Source organism: Molothrus ater, chromosome 3 (assembly GCF_012460135.2).
Source record: "Molothrus ater isolate BHLD 08-10-18 breed brown headed cowbird chromosome 3, BPBGC_Mater_1.1, whole genome shotgun sequence".
Classification (NCBI taxonomy): domain Eukaryota; kingdom Metazoa; phylum Chordata; class Aves; order Passeriformes; family Icteridae; genus Molothrus; species Molothrus ater.
The window spans coordinates 13,435,289-13,456,213 of NC_050480.2; the positions used below are offsets into that span (position 1 = coordinate 13,435,289).

Here is a 20,925-nt window from a genome sequence, read left to right on the forward strand (position 1 = left end):
AAATCACTGCAAGCGCTTTGGAATTTTGTCAGCTGGACAATCCCATTTATCTGTTTGACCCTATTAGTATTGCACATTCAGAGCTGGACACCTTTGATTTTCATCTCTCTTGAATGTTTATTACTCAATTTGCTGTAGTAAAAAATTTGCTGCATACACAGTTTCAAAAGCTTCCTATACTTAAAACTTCACAGCATTAAGTTAACCTAGTGCATAACAGTATTTCAAACTGGAATAAATTTTCAGTTAAAAAAATGTTTTCCACTTGAAATATTAATAACTTTAAAAAAATTCTGCATTTGCTGCAGGAGCAAGCTTTGTGGTATACAGTAACTTTCTAATTTTATAAAAATGTTTTTCTCTTCCATTGCTCGATGAGCAATCTTTGCAAATTAGGCGGTTGGGTTATGAAAAGGAAAATATTTGAGGCTGATTAACTGATTTTATGCAGTAGAAAGCTGGGGAAAAAACAATAACGGTCCAGCCTTTGAAGTGGTTTTACATCTCCTTTTTATTTAAGGCAGGCAAATATTGTGTGAAATATTAATGTCCCTTTTGTGTTGAATTTACTAGATATTGGATACTTTGATAGGCGTTGTAGGCTATATATATTATAACTGTATGCTATTATGTAGTAAATTGTGTGGGAGAAAGTAGTTCAAGTAGCATTTTAAAGTACTTGGTTATTACTTCTTAATTTAAGAATTGGTTTTCAACTGCTTCCAAGTGTGCAAAATGGGGACCATTTGTGTTGAAAAGTTTTGGGTTTTTTTATATATGTGTATATATATATATAACCCGTCTGTAGTTGCTGCATTTTAAAATACTTCATTATATTTTATAGATGTGCAGATATATATCAATCTCTATCTTTTCATCTGTACAATATAGATATTCAAAGCTGATATTCAGATGCAGATGGCCCAATTGGTACTTGGTGTTATTGTGCATCTCTGGTTTGAGTTATAACTTAAACTGATAGAATGCTTTCTTATAATCCTAATTTCTGATGCTAGCAGTAGTAAATAAAACCAGAACTGTCAAGGGATATAGTGTTAACGTGAATCTCCATTTCTGAATTGTCTTAATGCTACAATCATAGTAATAATCATAAAACCAGATTTATTTTCTTTTTTTACTCCTCATACCTGCAGGCACAAAGCAGTGTGTGTGACTTCAACATGCAGGAGGGAGTGGTGGAGATTTTAACATCATGTGTATGTCTTTGAAAGTATTTTTGTGCATAGATGACAGCCTTACTGCCCTATAGCTCTCCTGTGAATACATTTTGGCTTGTGGCTGTTTTCCATTCCTGAGGCTCAGGTGTCTTTTCTTCAGGCCTATGTACATTATTTTGCTCCAAAAATAGGCTGATGAAAGAGAGGAAAAATGTAATTAGAAGTTTAACTGCTTTTCAAATGTTGAAGAAACTAATTTAATTTGGCAAGAAGCCTGATTAATATGCATCACAAGCTGTAGCATGAAAGAATTACCTATTATTATATAAAAATGACTATTAGTGACCCTTCTGAATAGGAAATGAAGAATCAGGTGAAAATAACCTTCAATAAAATTTTGCCTGTATCTGTGCAAAGGAGTTTGTTCCTGGAGGAAGCACTGTCTGCGCCCTGCCAGCATAAACCGAGCAGTTACCTGTTCTTTGCTTTCCATAGGTGGCCAAAAGCGCTCAAACTCCTCTGGCTGGCTTCTCTTTCTTACAGGGTCATTATTTCAACTGTTTGGTTTCTTTGGCCCATATATGTTGTGGTGGTGGTTTCTAAGTCACTGCTGAGATTATGGGAGCTAAGGAAAAAAAGATCTATATGATGTCCGCCAAAACCCAGTGAAAGTTGTTTAGGTAGTACATCTCCTTGGCTTTTGACTCATACCTTTTCTTTCCCCATTCTGGTTCATCTATGTGGTAGCTCTTCCCCCCTAAGCTGTCTCTTCTAAACAGAAACCCACATAGAAGCTGACTGGTTTTTCCTTTCATTATGCTCAAGTGCCAAAACAGTGAAAATAATTGTTTTATTTTTAAATTATCACATTGTTGTCTTCTTATTCATAGAAACCATAGAATCACCCAAGAGTAAACACGGACTATGAACATGCTTTAGATGTATAATTAATAATAGATATACTCAAGAGAACAAGGACTTCAGCTGTTGCTAGTTTTCAGGCAAGAGATACCTGGTTGGTTGACTATTGATGGAAAGCTAAGGAAATTAAAATAGGTGATTTGCTTTTTTCTAATTCTGTTCACTTGATCAAGTGAATCATTTGTCTTGTCTCAGCTGTAAGGAATCGTTTTTACCAGGATTCAATCTGGTAAAAAACTACTAGACATTTTTGCTGTATTTCTTTGGGGAACAAAGATGAGCATTTTTTGAAAGAGAGAGGAAGAACATGTGAATGCACAACAGAAAGTGAACTCCAGGCTCCAAAATGAGGATTGATCATTACTTTTTTTAGTTAATCCCTCTCTTTAGCCATCTCCTAAAATCATATTTAATCCTTTTTTTTAAGCCTGAAATTTTGAGTAAATGTTATGTGTGGAGTAATTTTTGGCAGAACTTGGGTTAAGGTAAATCATCTCCTTTTACAAAATGCGGGACTTTGAAAAGGGCTGAAGGAATTTAAATAAGACTTTTATAAAATCATGCCATTAGCAATGTTAATTGAAAACATTTGTGGTTTATATAATGTTCTTGAAGATCCACTTTGTGAGATCCTTCTATAAGAGTAGGTTTCAGGAGGTTACTCAGAAATGATGTATAGGTTTTCAGACCTGTTTATATTTTGTAAAGTTTTTTCTGAAGTGCCAAATGACATTGAAAGTTCAGCTGACTTGAATGCTCAGTTTCAAAGAGATGGAAAATAATACTGGTTTGATTTGATTCAATATTGTCTGGATTCATTGAATTACATATATTATCTTGGCATAATATCTGTAATTGTGGCCATATAGTCTGTCAAGAGAAAATAGCTGTTTACGAATGTTTTCTTAAAATTGCTTCATGGCTTTTAAGCATTTTCTCAGGACTAAATAAACAGTAAGTGTTAAGACAGAGCTAACACTTTAAAGCATCATTAGAAGATTATTCATGCTTTTGTAGACAGTAATTTCTGCCAACATTAAATTTAAACTGACCTCTTTTTGACACTTCCTCTACAGCCATCAACAGTCTTTAATAGCTGGATACATTGGACTAGATGTTCCCATTGTGGGGTTTGTATTTTACTGGTTGTACAGTATAATGGCTAGTCAGAATTGGTTGTCTTATTATAGTATTTCAGGTTTGAATTTATTTCTGGTTCATAATTAGCCAACTGAAAAAAATATTGCAGATAACATCTGCCAACTGCAGGATCCCAAAATAAACAAAGATACACATTTAACATGCTTGCCTTCATTGCACATTCTTACTGATGGAAAGAAACTGTGATTCTCACCCTTTTTCCATGATTGATTCAGAATTGATAGTTTTGCCCTAAAATTAATGTTTATACACACACAGTTGAAGCTAATCTGTATCTTCTGATGTTCATACCTGGATTTTACAGTTGCTCTAAGTAATTACATGCAGGTATTCAACCTGATTCATTGCTAGGGCAGGAAAGTTTTCTTTAGGTGTTCAGTCCAGGTTATCTCTATATAAAACTGTAAATGCTTTAATCCTGGGATGCTTAGTGACTATTATGTAGATTCAGTAGTAGTGTAGATTCAGATTTTCTGGGAATTAGAGTATCCAGATATGCATATTTATATACTGAACTCTTCATGGCATTTATTTGGGTTCTGGTGCAATTTGCTCACACGGCACTTTTGAGCTAATAACGTAGGGAGACAGTTTGTGATTTGCAGATCAATGTAGAAGGCAGTCAGTAGGAGATGATGATTAACAGTTCCTGAAAGCTGAACAGTTTGGCTCCCCTTTGCTGAGGTGTGAAGTAGCCAGGGTTAGGCAGCAGGTCTTTGTGAGCAGTGCCTGGACATCTTGCTGTGCACCAAGAATATTTATTAATGAAACCCTTCAGATTGAAGTAGCCAGAGTTTTTAAGCACTCAGAGGTTTTTCTTACTCTGACTTTGAAAGAGAGGCAGGGAGTTGCTTGTATGAGTTGATGAAATGTCAGTGAGAAATGCTACCAGGGGGCTTGTCTTCTGGTGTTGATGACACTTATGTCCAAAGCACCTACAGCTTACAAGGCAGGTGCCATTTGTTCTTTCAAACATAAATCAAAGTAATACCAATTTCTAAGTGTGTTAGATTTTTTAAAGAGAAAATTGATGTGAGTGTGAAAATTAGGTCTACTCATTGACTGAAATATTCAGGCTGTGGTAAGGGGTGTATGAATGAATAGATGTACATATTAAATAAACTGCTTTTTAGTTTGATTACATAGTTTCTTTCCTCTTCACATATATATTGGGTGAGGCATGTGGGTCTCAATCAGAGAAGTGTCTGCTGAATTACCTGCAGAGGTTTTATGTGCTCAGAGCTATGTAGCAGGACTGCAACAGTTTCCAGGTTTATGCATAATTTTTCTTGTGTGTAGCAAAAGTATGGGACATAGAAAGGCCCCACATCAAATGACAGAAAAGGTTAGATTTGTTCTTTCAACAAAATTTTGCCTCCCTCTTTGTGACTAACAGATTTCTGACTCCTAGAATTATACATTGGACCACTGCCAAAATTTCTGTGGGTTTTGGCAAGGCCAGAGCTTGCACACTAACCAGCACTGCCATCTCTCAGAGCAGCTCTTGCCTGTTTGTGCTGGTTGCTCAGTTCTGTAAACTAAAACCAGTCTGTTTTTGAAATAGGAAAACATAAGTGTCCACATCAGCCTTAGCTTTGGGTCCTCAATCAACTAATTTCACCTGTACGTCCATCAGATTTGCAGAGATTAAACAGCAGCTCTAAACCATCATTCCTTAATGCAAGGAAATTCTTTCTTCAGGATTTCTTTTTCCTCTATGCATGTGTTCCTCCCAGAGTCATGTTACTAAGTAGATTGATACTCTGAAATTACTGAGCTATTGTGAAAGAGCTTTGAGCAAGTTTTTAGCTGAAAATGCAATATTAGAGCTTCACTGACTGCTGTAATTGATCTTCTGCTTTTATGAGAATTGGATCCTGTGCATTAAATAGCATAGCCTTTGATACAGAAATATCAGTACGTAAATTGAAGTTTGCATACTTTTTATGCCTTTTGTGTCTCAGTAAAAAATTCATAACATTAGTCATATAAAAAAAAAAAGCAGAGACCTGGTTCAAAAGCATGCTTTTATCACTGGGCATGTCTGTGAAATTCAGCAAAGCAGAAAATCGGATGCAGGCTGTGGTGCTTTATTGCAAATGCTGACAGTTGTCTCTGTACTCTGGAACATGGGAAAGGGCAGCTCGACTTTTTCCAGAATCATGTTAACCGCTGATGATTACCATGTCTTGCAAACATCTGCGTGTGTTGGCTGTGATGTACTTCTCAGAATGAGCACCAGCTTTCTGTTAGATATTTTCTGGCCTTTGGTACACGTTGAAGTTTCTGTTTCTCTTCTTTCATGTCTTACTGGAGCAACATTCTACACTGCTTGCCCCACCTCTGTGGAAAACAGTCCATTGTTTCATTCCTCCTGGGAAGGATTTGCTTTTTCCGAACCACTCTTTTCTGTCAGCCCCCATCCTTTCCTCTTTCCACCCCCTACTGCTATTGAGAAGGGAGCAGAGCCTTTCACTGGAGGGTTTATGGTGAAAGAATCGCTGTCCCTTCAGTGTTTGCAGGGTGACATGTTTGAGTCACCACACATCTGCGGTATTCATCGGAAATATTTCAGGTTTTACGTTCTCGAGCCTCTCAACGTCCACCTACTGCAGTAATTCCCTTGCAGTCTCTCACGTGTGAGTCATGGCTTGTGACAAGCAGATACACCATGCAGTGGATCATTTTCCATTTACCTCCTCACAGGTTATTAATAGTTGCAGTGGTAACCATACTAAAAACTTACCATTTGCCAGCAGTTACCCCACAGTGGTATTAGAGGTTTCCACTGTTTTCCCTTGACTCAGAATACACAGTATCTGTGGTAACGATGTGGTAATGTTTGGCGAGTGTGGACTTTTTTAATTGCTTCAACTGGAGGCCTGGAACAATGCTAGCTCATCAGATTGCATATGTAAAAACTAAGCTTGGCCACCAATGAGTTCAGGAAAAATGATTTTTCAGGAAAACTAGAATTATTTTCTTCAGAATTATGAAAATGTTCCTGCTCTTTGATTTTATATTTATTTCCTCTTGAAGATATTTTTAAGAATAAGAATTTTTAAGAAAGGTTTTTCTAGTAGTTAATGTGCTTTGACTAGGTGGTGGACCAGGAGTGTGGGTAACAAGGTGTATTTGCTGGTCTAGACTGGGTCAGGATCTCTCTGGGTGTGTGTTTTGAAAGGTCATTCATTGATTTGAGTGTTTTGAGTACTGAGCTTTATGGTTGTTTTTAAAGACTTAGGACAGACAGTAGGTGAGCCTGAGGTAAAGTACAAGTTCATTAGTTACTGCTCTTTCTTGCCAGCCACTGATCCAGGAATTTGCAGATGATGTTAGTTGGATTGGTAGCATATTTAATTATTGCTGAAGTTGAAATTAATTCTTATAAACAGAGGAATAGTATTGGCATCTATTTGTTTCACATGCTATTACCAAATGCTTTGCACAGCTTACCCATTTCTCAGCTCGGTTTATTAGTAAGGCAGATAATTGCTTCAAGCAGTCTTGAGTAGAGAGGAACCTAAACATACTTTTTCCATAGTCTCTTTTTTCTTTTTTTGTTTTTTAACTGCTTTAGTTTCCGTTAAGAGATGATGTTTCCTGATGTGTTTTATTAGAAAAATAGCAGCATCTACGGGCTGAATAGACTAATCCCAAATCAAGAGTCCTATTGTACAGGAGATTCTCAGTCATTTTTTTGGATTCTCTGGTCTTCTACTTTTTGCAGATGCTAGCTGTTTTTATTTCCAGCTGCATTAAGGTTGCTGCAAATGTGTTTTGTGTATTCTTGATAACCACTTTTCTGTATGAGTAATTACTGGCAGGGGAGAAGGTCCATGGAGTATCCTTTCAGTCACTGGACATGTTGGAATCCTCAAACTGTTCAGATATAGCCTCCAAATCTGTAATAGAGGAATAAAGCTCTCAATCTCATCTACTTGCAAAATATGCTGCTTATGTATCATTAAACCTTAAGTAGTTTGTTTCTTTCATTCCTTTCTGCTGTTGCAGCTTCAGCTCTCCTTCCCTTTGCCCTCCTCCCAGTCCCCTGCCACTATTTTCTGGATATAAAAAATGAGCCCAGCATCAGACTTTTCCAAGCTGACTCAGATCCCTGAGTTTAGCAATCGTTTGCAAAGGCTCTGATCCAGAGATGTTTGAGCAGTGCCACAGCCATGAATCCTGGATGTTGCTATGGGACTGATACTGAAAAACGAAAAACATCAGGGGGCAGAGGAGCTTGGGAAAAATTGTAGTAAAGCATAAATGCTTTTTAAAATAGATTTTTATCAAAACATAAACTTCAGCATAAATTCAGCTCTACACCTCATTCATCACTTTATATGTAATCTGAAATATTCCTGTCTTTGAGACTTATTTTGTCAACCTTTTTCTGAACTGCAGGATTTTGGAGGGCAGGAAGCAAGGTCTTGGCTCTCTGTGTTCTCACTAAATGTTGGTGGGACAGAGGAAGGATTTCCCTTTACTGCCTGTGTGCCATGCCAGTAATTTGAAGTGCAACATGTAGTAAGTGTTATAATGAAGTATATTACAGCTATAGGATTTGAATATATTTTCCCATAAATTCATTTATTTGTAGAATGATTACCAATTAAGAGTTGGAGAACTGTTTTAATACACATTTGAGTCAGTAGTGTCTCTCTCTAATTCTATTTCATACCATTAAAAACAAATAATATCTTAAAATAAGCATCTCTGAAATGCCTATCATCTATATTTAGACTTATGCAAAACTGTCATTTTGTTTGCATAGAAAGTCATTGTTGCCCTTGCAGTGCAGCAATAAAAATAAATGCTCTTGATGATTATTAAATCATTCCAGAAGCAGGGACCTGAGCAGGGCTTCTCCTGATCACTTGTCCTTCACTTCTCTGCTCTGAAAGGAGCCAGCCTGACCTGATGGATTCTGGCATGGCAGACAGTAAGGACATCTATTAGGAGAAAAGAAGAACATGCACAATAAATAAAAAAAGAGAGGCATTTTGAAAATGCTTCAGAGACATTGGAATTTGTGAGCAATGGCATGTTTGCGTTGCCTTGAAGTTGCTATGGGTACTGGCGTTTAAAAGCCAAACACAGAGGGCAGGCCTTAGGGACATAAGTCCCACTTAAGATCCTATAAGAATGAGTGTCCTTTTAAATTTGCTTGGATGCTTTTGAAAAATCATCCCTCAAAAGCATTCTTTGTCTAAGTGCTCTGCAGGTTCATCCTGTCAGCAGCACCATTGTGATTTTAACCAGTTGACTTCTGCCTTCACTTATCCAAAAAGCATTCCTTTCAACGGACCTGAAATCTCCCTGCCATCCTTTATCAGCCCTTTGCTTGCCTGCTTTTGTAGCTTGTATCAGAGAATTAAATTAAACATATGCTCAGCAGCTCTTTGGCTCCTTCTTTCCTCCCCATTGCTCACACCCCATCTGTGAGGCCTGTGCCTTTTTGCGGCAGGGATTTTGTTTTGTTGTGTCTGAAACACCCATCTCACTGGTGTAAAAGCTTTGTTAGAACAGGTAGCAGCTAAGCCACAGCTGTCTCAAACAGGGATGCCCACAGCATTGCAAATATATAATAAACCTGTTAATAATACATTCCAAACCATAGAGGCTGTGGAGATTCACCAGGATTTATGCTACCTGTTGTGCTGACAAATTCAGTTGACATTACATACTGAGACACACATGTAAGCATGCACTCAGTGTTCAAATATATACATAATTTCTGATTTATAATAGCAGTGTTGTACATTTGGATAGAACATTTTCAAAGGATTATTCTCCTCCTTGAAAGGATAAAGTCTCTTGACTTTCAGTCTTATGCCTTTTTATTTTCTGGCACATGTAATCAAACAGCAGCATATTCTTTTTCATGTCTTCTTGTTTGAACAGCAGTGGACAGCACAGAATTCATTAAAACTGAACAGCCAAAATGCTGATAGAATATAATGTGCCCGTGACTTAAATGGTGGGGCTTTTTCTTGTAAGGTGTGGTACACTGTGTACATATACAACTGTGTGTATGTATATAGAGGAGTTTTAGTGGCAGATTTCCATCTTTCTTGGAAAATTGTCTAGGACAAGGATCATATTGTAAATATCCCGTTAACACAATTACAGAAAACAAATCTTACTTAGCCTTTGTGAATTTATGCATAAGGATGTATGCCCCATGATTGCTGCCTCTGAGCTGGGTGAGGGGAGGAACTCTATTAAGTAGGTTCACATTGCTTGGAAAGTGTTCAAGCATCTGCTGTCCTGGATGCCCTGTCCTGATCTACAAGTGAAACGGCTTCACAGGGCGCTGCTTCTTTTCAAAGTAACACTGGAGGAAAGTGTCAAGCATTCAGATTGTGTAACTAAATACTGAGAAATGGGAATTTCAGGAAGGAAGATTGAATGCAGCCCTCTTGTGGTGTTCGCTTTGGAACAGGAGAACAAATGTGTTTTGCCAGTTTGGTATTTTCTTTGCTTAGAATGACAAGCTTCTAATAATATATTTCATGCTTTTTCATTTCAAACTACAGTAAAAAAAAGTCAGAATGGAGAGCGTTTGCTGGCAGGACCTTGAAGCTGATCTGCTGTCTGAGAAGCTATGAAAGGATAAAGGAAATTCCATAGTCAGTAACATTGTCTGGAAGAGCCCAGGACCTGTGAACCTGAGGAAATGCAGTTTCATCCTAGGAGAGATGTGGAATTTAGGAGTACCTGGTCATAACTCCTGAAATGTTGCCTTCATTTTCAAATATTCTATTACTCTTTACACTATTATTTCAGCGTTGTTTTCTCAAAATATTTTGCTATTCAGAAACACATTCCTACGATATTTTCATTATTTTAGTAGAAGAGTTGTGGCAAATACAAAAGGATGGAAGTAGTGGAGATAGATGAAAGAAATGAGAGGCTTGAAGATTAATACTTTCACAGCAGTACATGCATCCACATGTAGATACAAAAATGGGGTTTATGCCCATGAGTAATTCAGACTACACGTTGGGAAATAGTGGTCTGTCAAAGAGATACTTGCACATGGTTACATAATAGGCATCTAGCTCTCAGATTTTGTTCTCTTAAGAAAAAAAAAAAGAATAACCCCCCCCCCCCCCCAAAAACAAAGAAATAAAAGACTACACAAAAGCTTTTCTAATATTCAAGTGATATATTTCTTTGTTAACTTTCATGACAAAATTTTACTTCTGCTTTATGGAGCAGAAATGTCACGTTGCTTTTTCTTCCCTGGAATTTGCTATGCATACCTGATGTGGAAAAAAATTCAAGAGCTGTCTTGAAAAGGAGCACCAGCATAGTTTTAATCCCAGAAGTATGACACTTCACAATAATCATTCTCTGAAAAATACTAAACACACTAAGAAACCAATTATAAACAAATAGGAACATGAACAGTATGCTGGTCAGGCTTTTGTCACAAAATAAACAAAGACTGTTGAGACCTGCATATAAAATATATTTTGTCTGCTACTTTGCACACACTGTAGCTAAAATGGAAAATTCTGTAGAGCCGAATGATAGCACTAAGTGAATTGGCATTTGCAATTAGTTTTCCAGTGGTTTGGCAGTATTAATAATGCAGCAGAAGGACAGGATATCCTTCAACTAAGTCAGTATGAAAAAAGGTTTTCATTAGCATTACAATGAACTCTGAGAACCAGGTATTCTTCCTCATGGGAAATAAGGTTTGGGGAAACAAATTTTGTGTTTGAAAATGTTGGGTGAATTTTGAAGCATATCTAAATGTGACTATTATCAGAAAATGGTTTTAGAATAGTTTAAGGATAAAGTGCCTTTCTCAGGCTGTTATTGTAATTCATAAGATATTATTTTCGGCAGTGTTTATTATACAAAAGAATGTTCAGAACCAGATAAATACACAAGGAAGCCTGGTTAAATAGGAATAAACCAAAGGAGTTACTTAAAGTTACAAGAGAAACAAAATGCTGACATAGATGAGATAAATTATTCTTTCTGTTGTTTTTCTATAATACTCTACTTTGGTCAAAACCGAAGAGCATTAACTAATACATTTGCATATTTGTGGTTCAAATTTACATGAAGATCTCAAACATTCTGATTTATCAACCAAGGTAAAATGAGATTGAAGCAATCTAGTCCAGAGGAGCAGATTCTTATCAGCACAACCTTGGCACTGAAGTAGATCATTTGGAAGCCTTCTGATGCAAGTTGCTGACAAGGAAGGGGTAGAAGAGGAAGCAGAGTGCCTTCATGTAACTGATGTCACCACAGGCCACCTGTGTTTGTCACAATGGCCAAATTAGTCTAGCCTTAATACCATAGTGTGTAATTCTGCTAAAATTGAGCTGCCTTTCTAGCAGCCTACAGCAGCTTTGGAATTTGGTGCCTTTGCCAGTGTACCCCATCCTGAACAGCAGCATGCTTAGATTTTAGCCTTATGGCCAGCTACCTCTTTATCAGCCAGTAAGATCTTTCAGGTGAATTACAATGTGTGCTCTTACACAATAGCTCAGGGTCATCCAAATTCTTAATCTTTTCCACATACTTGGTTAGAACACTAGCAGGGTTTTTAGGAAGGTTCTCTTCCTACACTTCCCTGCTATAAACACTCCAAATACACTTCCATGTAATACTTTTAAGTCATTGTGGGTCTGTCCTCTGCATGTCCTGACGCCTCTCCCTCAGACAGGCCTGCAAGAGTGTCCTAAGTGGCATCACAGTTCTACAGAAGACCATTCATTCTTCAGTGTTCCTTCTCTCTTACAACACCCTTTTTTTTTTTTTTTTCATCTGAGAGCAAAGGGAGGAAACTCTCAAGTTCAAGAGAATTCAGAAATCTTAAGCATTCCTGATTTTGGTTATTGGACATTTCTTCTTTCTGCTCTGTGCACCCAGCACCATGTTTGCTCTGAAACTAACTAGTGTACAATTAATTGCTGGTAATTTCTGTGTATTTTCTTCAGCTTGTTGTCTTGAAAGAAGCCATATCTTGGATAGGCCCCTCTCTCAAATGCGAAAAACATGATGCTTTGCTAATTTTCTTCAAGAAAGTCACTCCAGATCAGGCATTTGTCAGAAGGACCCTTCTGTAGCCTCTGTGAGACTTCTGCTCTGCATACCTCCATCCAAGGCAGCCTGGTTGTGCTGGTGCCTCAAAGTTGCCCAGTACAACAATGTTTTAATCCAGCATACAATGGATAGAATTTCTTGCCACACAACAGACACTTGTGATAGTAAACTTCCAGCTCAACACTGCTGAGATGTAGTTGGTCTCTTTTTTTTGTTTGTTCGGTGTAAATAATGCACCCCATAGATGACATTCTGAGTGAAATTCAATGAGCTCTCTTTATGAACAGTCATGATCAGTAGAGTCCCCCAAACTCATGTTTTAGATGACAGCCAGCCAGCTGGTTAGTCTCAAAGGAATTGCTTCCAGGGGATGTTGTGCTTGAGGGATCTTATCCATCAGATTGGAAGGCAGATCCATGTTGAGAAAAGCTCCAGAGATGTGTGAGTAAAGCTGGGTGAGGGGCAGGAACATCTGTCTGTACCAGAAATTCAGTGATGCTCTGGGCAGGAGGCAGAGACTTGGGGGCAGGTGTCCAGCTGTAGCTTTGCCATGAATTTTTGACTAGCCTTAAAAATAAATGCCTGGAACACCAGATCTGGAAAGGAAGAAAGATTAAGCCTCTGCTAGCAAACAAACAGAATGTAGTCACCTTGGTAAGTGTAGGTGAAATTTGGTGCAAAGTGTCTAGCCCAGGAATAGCAGATGTGAGTGGAACCTAATCCCAGAACTGAAAACTGTTTTAGGTATCTTAAGAAGGAAGGAAATGGCAAAGTTGTTCTTGTCAAACCTGTGTCCTAGTTATTCAAATACCTTGATATTGCTCAGTCTTAGTGTATTGTCAAAATACAAACATTTTTAATGTTTTGGGGTTTGGTTTTTTTTTTTTTTATTTTCATAAAGCTCTGTCTTTTTTTAAATAAAGTTCTGTCTTATCTAGTCATTATCTAGAAATTCCTTTCCAAAAATTTCAGTGGCTTTTAGCATTAAGATAATTTTAGGTGTCTGTTTTGGCCACCACATCTTTGCAGAATCCCTCCCTTGGTGAAGTTAGTAGAAAATTTCATATTGACTGTACTAGAAAGGCAGTTGCATGTGTTCTTGTATGTGACAAAATATAGTGTATAATGTCTATATATAGCAATCTTTAAAATCCCAGTGTGTCAAACAGGTATTGATGTATTTATTCTAAATTCCAGTGAGGCTTTCTCTGCATATCTTGTATGTCAGTATGTTGGGATAGGTAGAATGACTTTGAGAAGGGGCAGTACAAAGGAGGGGAGAGCTTTAGATGTGTGTTTGAACTCAGTTGAGTGGAACTGAAATACTCATCTCCTTTAAATGTAAAATATCAGAAAACAAAGAATCAAAACACACAGAAGAGGTGAAGATGAGGGGAAATTGCTACTCATCTATTGAATGGAAACTTGATGTTAAATAAGATCTTCTTATGTTTCACCGTTTGAAACACAGTAAGAGTTCCAGGAACTAATTACCTAGCAATGGATGATGACATGGAAATATATTAAATATACATAGATAGCTAACCATGAATACTTGATGCATGCAAAAGAAGAGTCTAGTTAATTTTTATGTAAATTAAGCAACTTTGAAAGTGGCAATATAATAAGCAACAACACTGTTTTGCATTTGAATAGAACAAAGCAGCAAATTCACACTTGAAATAGAGCCTGTCTTCCTAAACTGTCTTCTCCTGGGTAGATATCTTAATGTCTGCTTTATTCACAGTAAAAAACCCTGTGGTCCTCATAGGTAAAATTCTTGTCCAGAAACAGACAATTTAGACTTTTAAAAGCTAATTTAATTCTTTGGTGGGTTTCATGTCTGTGTTCTCTCTTATAATAATGGAAGGGGTTCGTGTTGAATCAGTGTGATAAGAAAGCACAGTTAATGCCAAGATTGTGTAAGGATTAGCTTATTTCCAAAACTTTGTGGAAGTAATGAAAAGGGGTGCTCCCTCCAAGGATGTGTGTTGTGAGACTGGTCTGGCAGAGGTGGAGATGCTCTGAGGGTGGGCTCAGGTGCACCACGCTGCTTCTTGGGGAACAGCTCCAGCACAAATTCAGCTCCAGCCTGTTACCTGAAAGAAAGAAAACTCACTTGTGTGGAGAATAAGAACTGAGGAGCATTGAGGAGGAGGAAAAAGTTCAAAAAGAGGGTGCATTTGTCTTCAGCCTTCTACTGCAGGTTGCTTGATAGATGGCAATGTTTACAATGACTTTATGCATGGTTTATTTATGGTCCTCATATTACTTCAGTTCAGAGTTGTCAGTGGATACACAGAAAGTTCAGATGTAGATGTATATACCTTTTAAAACTCTCTTGGAGCTGTTAGTCTTTGAGAGTCAGGGAGGAAGGTATTAAAGCCATTATTCAATGTATTTTTATTAATATGTACTGGTAAACAAACTTCAAGCCCTGTGAAAGAACAGCTGCCTTTGGCACATTTCACTGGTAAGCATATGGCTATTCAAGTTTGCAGTACAAATCCCAAGGCATTTAGATCAGTGACTGTCAAATAGTTTGTCATGACAGAGAGTTCAGCTTGGAGCTGCAAATTTGGTGCTATTCCTTCTTTCTAATCTACTGTAGAATTTGATTAGTTGAGCCACCACTCAGCTTCCTGTAAGACAGGAGTCCTTCATCAGCAAATAAACTGCCAGAGGCATGCAGGGCACAGTGTTTTACCTCTGTGTTATACAGTGCTGTCTATTACAAAGGTTTGAATAACTTTGGAAGGGCTGAGGAAAAGTGTTTGTATTAGGGATAGTTAATAAAATTAAAAGCATCATCTGAGTTCATGTTATGATGGCCAAAATAGAAATAGTCTCTTATTGCAAACTGCTTACATGTACAAAGTTTGCAGGTGAGGCTTTAACAACTGAGCTGAAAATCAGAATGACAAAATTCTGATTTTTTTTTCCTTAGCTTATTTCCAAATCTACAACTTTCACATGGATTTGAAGTCTAAAATAAATGAATAATTTTATTTATATATGTCTGAGAAACAGAATCAGAAAAATCATAGTGAATTAGCTTTATAGGTGCTAATGAACACTGGTTTTATGCATAGAAAGTGCTAAGAATTGATCATTGACATTATAAAATGTTGAGTCTTCCTGCACAGATAGATTTGGGCTTTGAATTTAAAAGCTGGTGCAAAACTGAGTATTTGAAGGTCTAACGTATTCTTTAGGACTGAGGCCAGATTTCTTTAACATGCTTCTGCATCCAATATCATCTTGCAAGGTTATTCTATTTCATTAGTTGCAGAACTGGTAATTTTAATTGGATGAAACCAACAATGAAAGCAAAATTAAAAAGAGAAGGAGAAAAAAAAGTACAGCCTTTGGAAAATTTGACACTCAGAAGTTGACAAACATCATAAAGCTATTTGTAGAATCTTAATTTGGCTTTCTTACATGTATATATGAGATTATTTGGTCTTTAGCTAAATGATTGCATGCCATTCTCTCCACACACACATCCTCTGCCTCATTGAGCACTCACTGAAGGAGCAACTTTTAAATATTTTGTTTTCCTCTCCTCTTCAGTGTGTGGCCCTGGGGCTTATGTGCTGCATTATTCAAGCTCTTCTCTGAAAACAGATTTCCTATGTAAGCATCACTGCTGCTTGCTGCTCTAGTGCTAGAGTGCTTCCTGATTTTGAAAGAATTTATTTTCTCAATGCCAGTATTTCTCATGTGTGTGGGAAATGGACGTGTGCAGCAAGACTAAGGTCAGGTCTGCTGTGTGGTTTCAGCCACCTGTGGGTTTGTTTTCCAGCCAGGTGCTTTCCATGCCCCGTGCAGCCCAGCCTGCTCAGCAGCGCTGCAAAACTGACCCCAGAAACATCCACTCAGCCCAGCCAGAAGATGAGAAATTCAAGTCTGTTTATGAAAAAGGCATAAATAGCATGCAGTTCTCTTGGGTTTTATTTAGCATGAAGAGTGGTTTGAGACTCAGCTGCCTAAAGTTGAACTTGTCCTTTTTGCTCCCCTCTCCCTCTGTTTTGTTTGTTGCAGACCTTTATGCAGTAGATGAAGCAGAGCTCCTACATTCAGCTGTTAGCCCTGATTCACTGGAGGTTCAGGTCCTGGGGCAAAGTAGTATATAATCACAGAACTAAAGATAATATCCATTATATAGGCAGAGGCAACCTCAGATCTGGCATTTCCCAAGATCTGAGAAATGAACTTTACAACCTAATGTTCTTCACTACTGATGTTTTCAAACACTAAATCAGCTGCCGATCACACAACAGATACTGCCACCATCCCTCCACAGGCTGGGTCTCTGCTTTGGCTGCCAAATTCCCTTCAAGAGCTGTTAAATAGCTGTCCCCTTTGTATTTGAATCAGATGGCTTCCTTCCCTGTGCTGCATGGGTGGTCACATGCAGGAGCCACAAGGAGATGGGGATATAGTGTGATCCTTTACTCGGGGAATTGTGCATGAATTAAGGACCAGAAGTTGAGAATACTCAGTAAGGACAGATTCTTTTTAAATTTCAGCTGTAAACTCTACAAAATGTTTGCTGAGCATGTGCAAAATTAAGATTCTTCAAAGGCTCGTAGTTGTTGGCCAAATTTGGGATGTTTTCTTGAAAGTTGGCAAAAGGCATATTACTGACACAAATACCATCTCCTGCCAAACTTCAAGTCCCGGCTCCAAGGCTTGGGGATGTTATTCCTTCCAAAGAACAAACCATCTGAAATTCTTTGTGACTTTTTAAGTAACAAAAACATTTTTTCCATAGCCTCAGTCTTTGATATAGCTGAATTGCTTTAACTGAGATTGTGGTGCTCCTTCTTCCCTTCAAAAAAAATAAAAGAAAGAATCTCAGTCTGAAGAGCCTGGAAATTTAAACCACTTCAGTCCGAGAGGTTTAAACTTGTTGTTACACATAGCAATTACAGTAGGTTCTTTTAATGAAAGACTTGGGAAATTGTAATGTGGAGGTACTAAGCCTGCTTTATAGTAAAAGAAATTGGCTGTTGTCATCTGAGTTGTTTCATACTAACATAAAATTTGTGTTCAGGAACTCTTCTTTTTAGATGATATAGCCCAATCTGGACTGGACAATCTGTCCTACTTTGATTTTTGCTTGGCTGGGAGAATGTGTGCTATGTTGGCATTGCCACTGTGCAAACCTGGTCCAGCCATCTAAGGCTGGTTTGTTAGGGTATCGTCTTGCAATAGGAAACATCTTTTTGTGACAAGAATGTGAAGAATTTTGTTACTAATAGCATCTTGTCCTTTATGGGTAAAGTTATTTTGCTGCCTTCCAAGTTGAATCCAGCTCTCACTGCTTTTCTGCCTTGTTGCAAGTCTGGGGTGAATTAGTTCAGCTCTCTTGAAATACAGATGAATTTGTCACTGTACATCCAGTCAAGTATTTGCACTTCTTTTAGCTAGAATGTGTGGGTTTGCACTTGGAAGCTCAGGTTTTTATTTCCCAGCTAAACTTTAGTAAAGATAAACCAGGAAGCCATTTGTAAGTTGCTTTGGTTCTCAACATGTTACACAACTGGGGTGGAGGGGATGGGGGGATTATTAATCCACCCAAAAGCTTTGTAACCAACTGTGTAGTTTTATGTGCATGTAAACCAGTGACTGCCACTGGGGAAAAATACAGGAAAAGGATTGTTTTACAACAGGAGAATTTTTCTTATATGATTCACCATCTGGCCTGCAAATCCTGATGTCATAGCAGTGGTTGTAGGGGGAAGGAGCAAACCTACAATGCCACAGCCAGAGAGCAGGGGAGGTGGTCGAAGCTGTTTCATTTTGATGGCAGTGGAGAATGCCACCTCAAGTGCTGCAGCTTCATCTAAAACAGCAGGGCAATCAGACCAGCTGGCAAAAGAAATCATTGATTCTTTCATGCACCAATAGGCACATGACTCAGTTTGATACATCTGAAAAGACCACAGGGTATTGAACTGTTTTACTTTCGTGGGGGTGGGCACATGATGAGTCCAGATGTCTGCAAAATCTCCTCTTCACACTCATGTGTTTGCTGGACTATAGGATAAATAGGTGAATCTGGTACATTTGCCATTTTCTGGTATGCTGTTCTTCTCCAGTTGACTGTCATCTCATGAAATTTAGTATTTGCTGTCTCCTCTTGTATATGAGCTGAGAATTCAATGCTTTATTAACATGGATCAAGGAAAAAACACAAATTCATTTGAAATCAGCTTGATATTAGGTGTTGACATTGCTGGTTTTAAATTTCTCATGTCTTGTGGATACAGATGAATCAAAAACATAACCCACAGCTATTAGCAAGTGTAAATGCCTTCTGATACTCTCTGGTCAATCTGTTATTATCTCAAGCTCTTCAAGCTCCTTGTTGAGTTGCAAAATACAATGAATCTCAGACACATAGAAAGGTTTGGGTTGGAAGGGACCTTAAAAATCATCTTGTTCCATTCCCTCCTATGGGCAGGGCCACTTTCCACTAGACCAGCTTGCTCAAAGCCCCATCCAACCTGCCAAAGCAATTCATTACAAATATTTAACAAGAAACAGTTAAACATTTTTCTTTTCTAGAATATCTTTTGGGTTGTGGGATTCTTTGATTTTTTTTTAAGCTTAAAAAAACCACTGTGCTTGGTATAAAATAATTTGGTAAAATACTGGTAGTCTCTATATTCAGATTAGTCTCTCTTTGAAAATGAATGTGTTAGAAATACCAAAATATAAAAGATATTTACTGGAATTTATAGAGCTTCATCACTCGTTTTTGTATGCTTTTTCTTATACAAATACTACAGGTATTGTTTGATTTAATTCCTGTTTTGCTTTTTAAACAACAGGAGTCAACAAAAGAAGCTAAATGTTCCACTAAATGTGGCTATTATCCTGTATTTAAAGCTAAATAACTTGAAATTATAAGCCAGCAGTGGCTTGTGTGTTGTAATGATCCTAATAAAGAAATGGTTTAGATAAAATCATGACATGGCCTGCTCTACTTCATATGAGATAGGATCATTCTAAAATCAGCAAATATCCTCCTCACTCCAGACAAACAAACAAAAACCCTTAGACAGAAACAAAACAACTTTTTGTACTTCATGAGGTTGTTTGGTAGCCTTACCAGCAGTTGCAATTTTAGTGGTTTTGCAAGAGATTGCATAATTTAAGTTTAACTCGTGAGTACTTCAAAAGGAGCTGTAAAAGCTGAACCTCTGGGTGCAGCCAACTTTAGGGTAACAATGGGAACAACCTATCTTCAGGCACAGCCTTAGGAGCAAATACCTTTCTTCCTGATCATCCTAAGAGTTTAAACGAAGCAGGAGTATTTTCAGAAGATTGTTTTAGAGATTTGAAGAGTAATTACATGTATCTAATGCAAAATCTGTCACCTCTGGTGACAGTTGTTCTGGCAATTTAAGAAATCGTTCATTTTGTGCTGACTGCTGTAGCTTCTCTGGGAACATCTGATGAATGGATACTCCTAAGGAAATATGCAGTCAGTTGTAATAAGTGAATATAAAAACAAATGTGTTTTTTGAAGGACACCAAAATATAGGCTAAGTCATGCTTGTAAAACAGTGATAACCTATTTTCTCCTCTGAATTTCCAAGAATAAGAGACACTTTATTGTTTTTCTTTCTTGGCTAGAGCTTGAAATTCAAAGCCTCAGCTACAGAAGGGTTTCCTAAAAACATTGTCTTTAAATGTCCATTAATCTATCAGTGGTTTTGATATAGTTTCTTACATGAAGATTTGTTTGGGAACCTGACTTTTTGCCAGTTTCAGTTCTATTTAGCCTTCTGTCCTCTTTTCTCTCTCTTGTTTTCCTGAAAAGGGAACATGTAAGTGTTGGTTGAGTTAAAGCTTCCATTTAGTGGTTTCTTGAATTAGGCCTTGCTTCCACTGCCCTCCCACTCCACCCAGCATTTTCTTCATGACTCACACTAATTTGTAGGTATTAAAAGTATTGGGAGCTACAGATTGTCCCTTTTCTACTACTGATTTTCTTCCAGGAATTATTTTAAACTGTAATGGAGCATATCTGTGAGGCCCTCTGCAAACTGTGCCTGAATCTCCACCTCTTAGTAACTCACATGAAGTCTGGCTTGTTTGGGGCACATTGCTCTGTTTTGTTCTTTTTTTGTTTTGTTTTTTTTTTTTTTTAATAGATAATTCTTTCTTCATTCCACTATAGTTTAAAATGCTGAACCAAGGAATTCACAGTCAAAATAAAAAGAATATCAGGCAGAACTCTGTGAAGGGGTGGTGTATTAGCAAGTCTCCCATGCTCCCTTTGAAGACTTCAGGAAATAGAACCCTGTCCACTGAAATTGTGGTTGAAAGGACGGGGTTTAATAAAGCATTGTAGTGCGGTGGCAAAGGTCTTTTAAAAGAAAAATTAAGAAAATCGTATCCAAACTCCTTCAGCAGCTGCTTTGGGAAGAGATACAAGAAACAAAGAAATTGTGTAATAACCAGCCTATCTAGGAATCGCTCAGAGATGTGAATGCTCTGAGTCTACCACCTAGATCATTGCTGGTTTACTACAGAGAGAAACATGGGTTTGTACCTGCTATAAATCTGTGTC

General features: G+C 37.8%; 1 protein-coding gene across 8 annotated transcripts in view; it reads left to right on the forward strand.

Moving 5' to 3' along the window:
* The window catches only part of LCLAT1 (lysocardiolipin acyltransferase 1), a 111,933-nt gene that overhangs the window by 62,324 nt on the left and 28,684 nt on the right, over positions 1-20,925 (forward strand). The window lies entirely within an intron of this gene.